This window comes from Podarcis pityusensis (assembly GCF_964106645.2).
Source record: "Podarcis pityusensis genome assembly, chromosome: 6".
NCBI classification, from domain to species: Eukaryota; Metazoa; Chordata; class Lepidosauria; order Squamata; family Lacertidae; genus Podarcis; species Podarcis pityusensis.
Window position 1 is genome coordinate 6,102,021 of NC_138030.1, and position 9,378 is coordinate 6,111,398.

At 48.5% G+C, this 9,378-nt stretch overlaps 1 pseudogene across 1 annotated transcript; it reads right to left on the reverse strand.

The window, feature by feature from the left end:
- Window positions 1-1,527: 1,527 nt before the first annotated feature.
- On the reverse strand, window positions 1,528-3,346 carry LOC308480069 (ammonium transporter Rh type A pseudogene; annotated as a pseudogene). The gene has a single exon. The product of its transcript is annotated as an ammonium transporter Rh type A pseudogene (transcript).
- Between the last annotated feature and the right edge of the window lie 6,032 nt (window positions 3,347-9,378).

A 9,378-nucleotide genomic window follows, 5' to 3' on the forward strand; every position in this document is an offset into this window, starting at 1 on the left:
CTTTGTCAGGCTCTGCACAGCATTTTACGCTGACAATTAACAAAACAAACACAGGCTGCTTTCGGGTCTGTTTGCGATTATTTGCCTTAACGATTCCCCAGCCTTGCTCTCGGGCCTTCTCTCATGCGTGGCCCTGTGCCAAGCGGGGGGGGGGGGGTGCGCCGTTGTCGAGTACGTCTTCCAGAAGCTCTTCTGCTTTTTGGTGGTGGCTTCTGGCTCCACGAGGAGGACCTGGAACATCCCGGCATCTCCCAGAGCGCTGACAGGGCGCCAACGCGTCCTCAGGCCAGTCCCTGGGGTGCCTCGCAAGTGTGGGAAACTTCACTCCCTCGCAAAGACCTCCTCACTCATGCGATGAGCGCCACATTCCGAATTTTCAATATCCGCAACACACTGTGCCCAACTCTCCTCACCCTCTGATGCATATACAGTGGACGCTTGGGTTGCGAACATGATCGGTGCAGGAGGCACATTCGCAACCTGCAGTGTTCACAACCCGCAACCCGTGTGTCTGCGCATGCGCAGATTGCGATTCAGCGCTTCTGTGCATGCTCAAGTAACCCGGTCCAGTACTTCCGGGTTCGGCACGGTGCACAACCCAAAATCGCACAACCCAAAGCATCTGTAACCTGAGGTATGACTATGTGTATGTTGGCATCCTTCTGTCTTGAGATACAATGGAGTATGCCTCCAGGGGTGAAGTCAAACTGCTGCATTTGTAACACCGAAGTGAGCTCCCTGGGGCACTAGTCTGGGCTGTGTGGATGGAGGTCCTGGTCTGCCCAGGTGACAAGACTCTCAGCCTCTCTGATGTGGTCCAAGGCTCTCTCTTGTCCCACCACCAACCATGCCTCTGATGTCAATGGGACGAGAAAAAGTGCTTAACACCTGGTCAGGTGTGTGTGTATGTGTGTATGCAATTTCAAGTCCAATACAGTAAAAACGTCCATTAAAAATGTCTGTGGTAACTAAAAGTTGCCCACCCTTAACGTATCTGCTACCAAAGCCCTGGCCTAGTAATTTTGTCAAGTCCAAGAGAAGGGAAGGCCAAAACAACTCATCTTGGAGCTGCTAAAATAGTTGGGGGAAATCAACCTAGATGCCCCAGCAGCTGCTACTGTTTAGTTATTTAATTCACCGAAATTGTAAATGCTTGCATGCATTACTATGTGTTTAAATCTGATGGGTTGGTAGCTGAATTCTAGAGAGTTCTCTAGACATTCTCATGTGATTGGCTAACATTGGTTACATGAGAGGTATTTAGTGAAGGAGAGGCTCCCTTTTTATGTGAAGCAAGATGACTGTGTTTTAGAATCCACTGTGAACACTGCTAAGTTGAATAGAGTGTTGGAGCGCTTATTCTCTGCTTGGAAGAAAAGAGAGCTAAGCTGCAGGAGAAGGTGAAATATTTCATAGGAGCTGCACTGCATGGCCTAACTGAGATGCAGAAAACTGAGTGCTGAGCTCTGGAAAGAGAGGAAAATACAGTTGTTTTGGAAGTTAGAAGAAGAGACTGTAAACCCATGCTTGGAGAAGCATGTGACTGTAAATATTAAGTTGTAATTCAACAATAAGTTTCTGCAAGTAAAGTTTTTGAATGTTAAAGTCTGGACAGTGATTTAATTTCCAAAGAAAGGTGTCAGTCATATATATGATTTGAGCTTCTTAGCTGAATTTTTGCTGCCCTCACTTCAACAGCTACCTCTGTGTTTGGGTCAATTGTCCCATCTGCCTCCAAGCAGGAAGCACGGTCCTACTTCAAATCTTCCAGCCCCAGCAGCACGACACTCCAGGAAAACCATGACAAATGTTACTCTCCCACTCAGTGATGCCCCACTGTTTTATTTCTGCTTTGCAGGCACAAGCAGACAGACCCTCAAGCTTTGTCCTTCAGGGGCACCAGGAGGTCACCTCTAGCCTGTTCCACACTTGAGTTCTCCGTTGACTCTTGGATCTTGAAGTAAAGAGCGTCGTCAAAGCAGACTTGGTCAGGCGGCTGTGCTAAAAAAGGCAGTTTCAAAACCAACCCAGTGAAGTAGCCACCCACAAGGGATACGAGTATAGAGACACCGAGACCTGCAACCTGGTGGAGAGCTTGCTGCGTGGCGCTTCTTCCCACGTTCTGACCCACCAAGGTTGGCTCCAGGGTGACGTTCAATGGCAGCAGGCCACGCTGAGGGAAGACCTGGTGAAGACGAGGTCCGTAGGCCTCATCAGGCACCAACAAGATGGCTACGATTCCGCCCACGGCGCCAATGATGCCTGGTAAGCCGTGAAGGTTGTGGATTCCACACTGGTCCTGGAGGCGAACTCTAGTGGCGAAGAACGGTGACATGTACTTGAACCCAAGGATGCAGGCTAGCGAGGAAACAATGCCCAGGGCAAATGCCCCAGCTGGTGAAATGACCATGTCTGCTACCGCGCCAATGGCCACACCTCCGGCCAACGTGGCGTTCTGCAGGTGGCACAGGTTCAGTTTCCCCTTCTTCTCCAGGAGGCTGGAGGTGGCAAAGGAGGTCAGGGCGCTGGCACTGAGAGTAAGCCACGTGTGAAGCACAGCCCTGTGCTGGGCATCTCCTTGGTGGGCGAGGACAGCCACGAAACTGGGCCAGAACACCCAAAGAAACATGGTCCCCACCAAGGACAGAAGGTCGGAGATGTAAGATGGAGTCTCCATTGGATGCCCCAGCTGCAATCCCGGCCTGTAGAGAGCAATGGAAGTGCCCAGCCCAAAATAGCAAGCAAAGACGTGGAGGGTTATGGTTCCTCCGACATCCACTGCCTGGAAATAACTCACGATGAGCCACTCGCAGGCCACATAGAGAGGGATTTCGCACAAGCTCATGAGAAGAAGCTGGATGGGGCTTGTTCGACCCAGGATGGCCCCAGCAGAGATGAGGACCGTCACGGCTGCAAACTCGGCCGTGAGGATGTTGTAGAGGCCGAGGTGGACTCTCCCATGTTGGCCGTAGTGTACGAAGCCCTGGACGACCAGGGCCCACTGGGTGGAGAAGTTGGCCAGCAGGAAGTTGCAGGCCACGGCGCTGACTCCGTAGCCCTTCATGAAAGCCAGCAGCAAGCCCAACCCCACCAACAGCATCAGCTGGATATCCTGGAAGAGGGGGAAGATGGCGTAGACCTGGTTGGCGGATGGGTCAGCATCAGCAGGCTGGCTGGCGGCGTCCGTGTGCTCATCATATGTCACAAAGAGGGCGAAGATCACCAGCACAGCTCCCTGGAAGAGGAACAGCAAGGCAGGCAACCGACAGCGGAGGCTGGTGGAGAACACTTTGGACATCTTCCAGCAGGAGACGCCAAGAAGATCCTGCAGAAAGGGGAACGCAAAACCACAAGGTCAGCCAGTTCATTGGCAAGTGCTGTAGTCAGAAGTAATTAAAAATGCCTGCCATATTCTTGTTGGCTTCAGATAATAATAATAATAATAATAATAATAATAATAATAATAAAAAATTTATTTATACCCCGCCCTCCCTGGCCAGAGCTGGGCTCAGGGCCGCTAACACCAATAAAATCACAGTAAAAGCATAATGGGGGGGGGGGACACGACCAATTTAAAATACAGGTTAAAATGCAATTTAAAATGCAGCCTCATTTTAAAAGTAGCTGATAGATCAAAACCATAAGGGGAGGGAAACATAAGGGTCAGACTGAGTCCAAACCAAAGGCCAGGCGGAACAGCTCTGTCTTGCAGGCCCTGCGGAAAGATGTCAAGTCCCGCAAGGCCCTAGTCTCTTGTGACAGAGCGTTCCACTAAGTTGGGGCCAGTACTGAAAAGGCCCTGGCTCTAGTTGAGACCAATCTAACCACCTTGCGACCTGGGACCTCCAAAATGTTGTCATTTGTGGACCTTAAGGTCCGCCACATGGCATACCAGGAGAGGCGGTCCCGTAGGTGCGAGGGTCCTAGGCTGCATAGGGCTTTAAAGGTCAAAACCAGCACCTTAAACCTGACCCTGTACTCCACCAGGAGCCAGTGCAGTTGGTGAAAGCACTGGGTGAATGTGATCCTGCTGTAAGGACCCTGTAAGGAGCCTCGCCGTGGCATTCTGCACCCACTGGAGTTTCTGGGTCAGCTTCAAGGGCAGATTGGAGATAGCACTACGCAACACAATAGGACATTAAATCTTTCTTCTTTTTTTAACCACCATATGGGAAGACCCATGGGGGAAAAATAGACTGATAACTTCCACATCTGATGCTCTGGTCTAAACGCTGCGCTTAAGGTACTGTCACTGTTTATCTTTTATTAGTGGCATTAAACATTAACCAGTGATAGATTCGGAACCGTTCGGCAACTGAGCTTCTTTTTCTGCAGCACTCCCCAACTGCACGTGTTTTTCGATTTCTTGAACCATTAAAAGACACGTGTGCAAATACAAACGTTGCCGGCTGCCAAGGCTGCCACCAGGATGCCTGTGTGCACTGTTGCATAGGCTTCTGGCGTTACTGACAAATGGCAAATAAACCTAAGGACCTAAAAAAATCCTGGGGGTGGGGTGTGTCCTGGCCTAAAGCCCGACTTGTTCAGAATCCTGTCCTCACAGGGTTCAAGCAGGACCTGAGAGCAACAGCACTCTCATCTCCAATTTCCACTTATCGAAACGATAACATAAACTGAAACACATCTATCCTTCAATATCTGCAGTCCTCTGAATGCTGCAATGCAATTCTCCAAGCCGGTAATGTGCACATAAATGAATGCATTAGGGATAGTGCGTATAAAAATGGTTATGCAAATGAAAGTAGCACATGAAACACACTCTTTTAGGGGGAAACGGCTTGCGTAAATGTACACATTAAGCAAAATTGCGTACAAAATTAGGACTAAAGCACACTAAAACGCTGAAGGGCTTTAAAATAAATACTGTATTTCCCCATGTATTTTTGACTCAGAAACCATGTCAAAAAAAATGGGTTTTTCCTATACATGGATAGTGGTGTGGAGGGGAAGCTGCGTGCAATTTCCCCTAAAAAAAGCTCAACTACTTTGGACCATCTCCCCTCATTTTCTTTAAATTTAGTCCCCCAAAATTGTACAGTGATGCAAAAGTACAATCCTCTCTTTTTCTCAAGTTTCAAGTTTATTGCGGCCAAAGCCAGTGACACTAAACACCACAAGATCAGACAACAAGAAATCAGCAACAACTTCAGAAAAGAAAAAAGGTTACACAAGGGAACTTCGCAGTGTGCCATTCAACAGAAGAGATTTACGCTTCTTAATTACTAAAGTGCAAAATTTAGCCGCCTCATATGATATTGAGCTTGAGGAATCTTCCAGGAGGTATTTTCGAAGAATTTCAGGGGAGGATTCCAAATAATATTGAAGGGGTATAAATTTTGATAGAAGCGGTAAAATAAGTTGAACTCGTTCTTCACTATAGAATTCACAAGATAGAAGAATGTGTGTGACAGATTCTACCTTATTAGACATACAAGGGCAGAGACGCGCATGCATTGGAACCCGCGTGAATTTGCCGTACAGCACTGCTGAGGGCATTGTCTCAAAGCGGGCTCTAGAGAAAGCCCATCTATAGGCTTCGTTAGTGATGTTAGTTAAGTAAGGGGCAGCTGCAAAATTAGGCCAAGCTTTTAAACATCTATACGTCTCTGGGAGTAGGGCGCCTTCTTGTTGTAATTCGATATCATAAAGTCTCCGAGTGATAGTAGCTTTTGCCTTGTTCAGAGTTCCAATAAAAAGATTTTCAGGGTTTAGGCCAATTTGTTTGATCTTGTTAGTTATTTGCATAAGCCAAGGAGGATAGGGAACTGCGGCCAGGAAGCAAGGTAATAGACCCTTAGGATTGTAATGGATTTTCAGCCAGAGGGATATTGCTTGTTCCCAGACTTTTAATTCCACTCTGGGCAGTCCTGCCTCTTGCCTTAAGACTGCATTAGGTGTACACTTAGGGGTAGCAAATAATGATCTTAAGAATTTAGATTGTACTGTTTCAAGGGTCTTAAGGTTGGCAGAGGGGCTAATTCCTCTCTTTTTCTAAGACTGCAAATCCTGGAGTTTCCTGCAGGGTATAAGGAAACAAATGATATGCACCCTTGCCAAATCCAGCTGTTATTGTGACAGAATTTCTATCACCTTGGAGGAGAATTTCGGTCACCGTCATACATTACTGGACTGCAACTCCCATCAGCCCCAGGCAGCGTCACCAATGGCTAGGAAGGATGGGAATCGTGGCCCAGAAAATTCTCGAGAGCACTAGGGGTGGGGAAGGTGACCCTCTGTGACTCCCCCATCATTCTGCCTGGACGCTGAGGTCCAGCGCCAAGGGCCTTCTGGCAGTTCCCTCACTGCAAGAAGCAAAGCTACAGGGAACCAGGCAGAGGGCCTTCTCGGTGGTGGCGCCTGCCCTGTGGAACGCCCTCCCACCAGAAGTCAAAAAGAAAAACAACTACCAGACTTTTAGAAGACATCTGAAGGCAGCCCTGTTCAGGGAAGTTTTTAATGTGTGACATTTTGATGTATTTTTAATCTTTGTTGGAAGCCGCCCAGAGTGGCTGGGGAAACCCAGCCAGATGGGCGGGGTACAAATAATAAATTATTGTTATTATTATTGTTACTTGCCCGACAGGAGGATTTTCAAATTCAGAAGCTTCCGAGCTGTTCTCTCTTCTAAGACAGTTTGGGGTTTGCTTCACCTGTTGCAAAAAGAGGAATGGAGCCATTACGTCTTGAGGAGAAAGAGTGTTCTGACAAGGTTTGACACAGACAGTGCTTACCTCAGATTCGTAATAAATATGACATGCCTGCTGATATGGACACTTGGCACCTGATCCCTGTTTTCCGGGAATAGCCAACGGGTGGAAAGGGGAGAGGGATTCTGACTGTCTATCCCACTTCCATGTGATGGTTGGATCTCCGGGATAAAGCCTACAAGCGATCGCTGAACAGGTGCGCCCAAACCCATCCGAGGACTGAGAAATGATTTGTCCTCACCTGTTCTCCGCCTTGCAAGCCCCAGAGTGCAAAGTCTCCCCTTGTGTCTATTCGTGGTGATAACGATCAAACATACAGCAGAGAGAGGGCGCATAACCCTTTCATCTCCAGCAGGCCTGCACTGGTTTACTTATCTCACAGAAACGGAAAGAGCTGTAGCTCAGTGGGTGAACATTGGCCAGGATCAATCCTGTGCAACGCTTGCTAGGGTTGGGGGAAACTCTTGGGAACCCCTGTCAGATATATACCCCTGCAAGTTGCAGCATGTGCCCTCCCTCAGGAGGATAGGGGAGGGAGAGAGGGAGGGAGCGAGAGAGAGGAGAGAAGAAGAAGAAGAAGAAGAAGAAGAAGAAGAAGAAGAAGAAGAAGAAGAAGAGTTTGGATTTGATATCCCGCGGGTGGCACTGTGGGTTAAACCACAGAACCTAGGACTTGCTGATCAGAAGGTTGGCAGTTTGAATCCCCGCAATGGGGTGAGCTCCCGTTGTTCGGTCCCTGCTCCTGCCAACCTAGCAGTTCGAAAGCACATCAAAGTCCAAGTAGATAAATAGGTACCACTCCGGCGGGAAGGTAAATGGCGTTTCCGTGCACTGCTCTGGTTTGCCAGAAGCGGCTTAGTCATGCTGGTCACATGACCCGGAAGCTGTACGCTGACTCCCTTGGCCAATAAAGCGAGATGAGCACCCAACCCCAGAGTCGGTCACGACTGGACCTAATGGTCAGGGGTCCCTTTACCTTTAAGGAGTCTCAAAGCGGCCAACAATCTCCTTTCCCTTCCTCCCCCACAACAAACACTCTGTGAGGTGAGTGGGGCTGAGAGACTTCAAATAAGTATGACTAGCCCAAGGTCACCCAGCAGCTGCATGTGGAGGAGCGGAGACACGAACCCGGTTCACCAGATTATGAGACTACCGCTCTTAACCACTACACCACACTGGCTCTCAGGTAAAGGACCCCTGGATGGTTAAGTCCAGTCAAAGGCAACTATGGGGTTGCGGCACTCATCTTGCTTTCAGGCCAAGGGAGCCGGCGTTTATCCACAGACAGCTTTCCAGGTCATGTGGCTAGCAGGACTAAACCGCTTCTGCCATAATGGGACACCATGATGGAAAGCAGAGCGCCCAGAAATGTTGTTTACCTTCCCACCACAGCGGTACCTATCTATCTACTTGCACCAGAGTGCTTTCGAACTGCTAGGTTGACAGAAGATGGGACAGAGCAATGGGAGCTCACCCCATTGCAGGGATTCGAACCGCCAACCTTCTGATTGGCAAGCCCAAGAGGCTCAGTGGTTTAGACCACAGCGTCACCCGCTCTCCTCAGAAAGAGAGAGAGTCTGAGACTGACTATAGGACAGAGCCTCAATAGGATATACTGGGATGGAGCATGATATGTATTTTCCAATAATGCAATAAGGGCTCGGAATCTCTCATTTGGTCTACATTTACTATGACACAGAATTGCAGAGTTGGAAGGGGCCTGCGGGTTATCTAGTCCAACCCTCTGCAATGCAGGAATCAACACTACTGAAGAATTAATGCTATTATAAAGTTTAAACCTAGGTTTGTTGACGCTTCTGAACTACATCAGCGGGATATTTATTTTCTGAGCCTTTCCTTGAAGTTGTTGTTTTTTTAAGAAGTTACCGTACTTCTATTTTTCTTCTGGGATCAAATCAAACCTGGAATGGCTTTGTAATTCTGGGAAAGTCCCTGGAAAATCGAGACACTTGGAGAGGGCTTTGTGGGCCTAATTTGCTCTTGATGTCCCTAATCCCATGCCGCTCAATTCTGGTGTCTATTCCAAAGGCAGATCATCAAACTCTCCAGAGATACATACCGGCTGCTGCCCTGATGAGCTTCTTGCCTTCTCCCAGAGGGATGGGGAAGTAAGTCTTGGACTTAAAGCCTCAACCGAGCCACCCTTGCTCTGAATGGTTTCGGCTCCGCTGGGGCCTTTTATAAACGTCCCATCAGGTTAAACAGGTTCCTTCTGACCTATTGCCAGTCATTAGTGAGAGCACTCCAGAGCCGGTTTGTCTCTGGAATGCGCTTCAGGGATCTTAGTACCACTTAGAAGTTGGCAGAAATAATCTCCCCACCCCGACTGCAATTCAAATATGAATGCTGTTGTCAGGGACTAGTTTATATTAGCATTGTAAATCATAATTGGGATGGAATGCTCTGAAATTGCAGGCTGGCCAAAGCAGCCTGGCATTTCGAAAATTAAGAGGATCTGTCGCTGGTCGAAAATGAAGGGGCCAGTTTCAGATCCTTGCCTTTTCAGATCTTCATTTTGAAAGGGGATCTATGATTATAGGGCTGGGGGGGGGGGGAGGCCCTTTCTGAAGCCCTGGAGAGACATTGCTGGTTAGAGAGGACCAGTTTCTGTCAACCTGGTGCCCTCCAG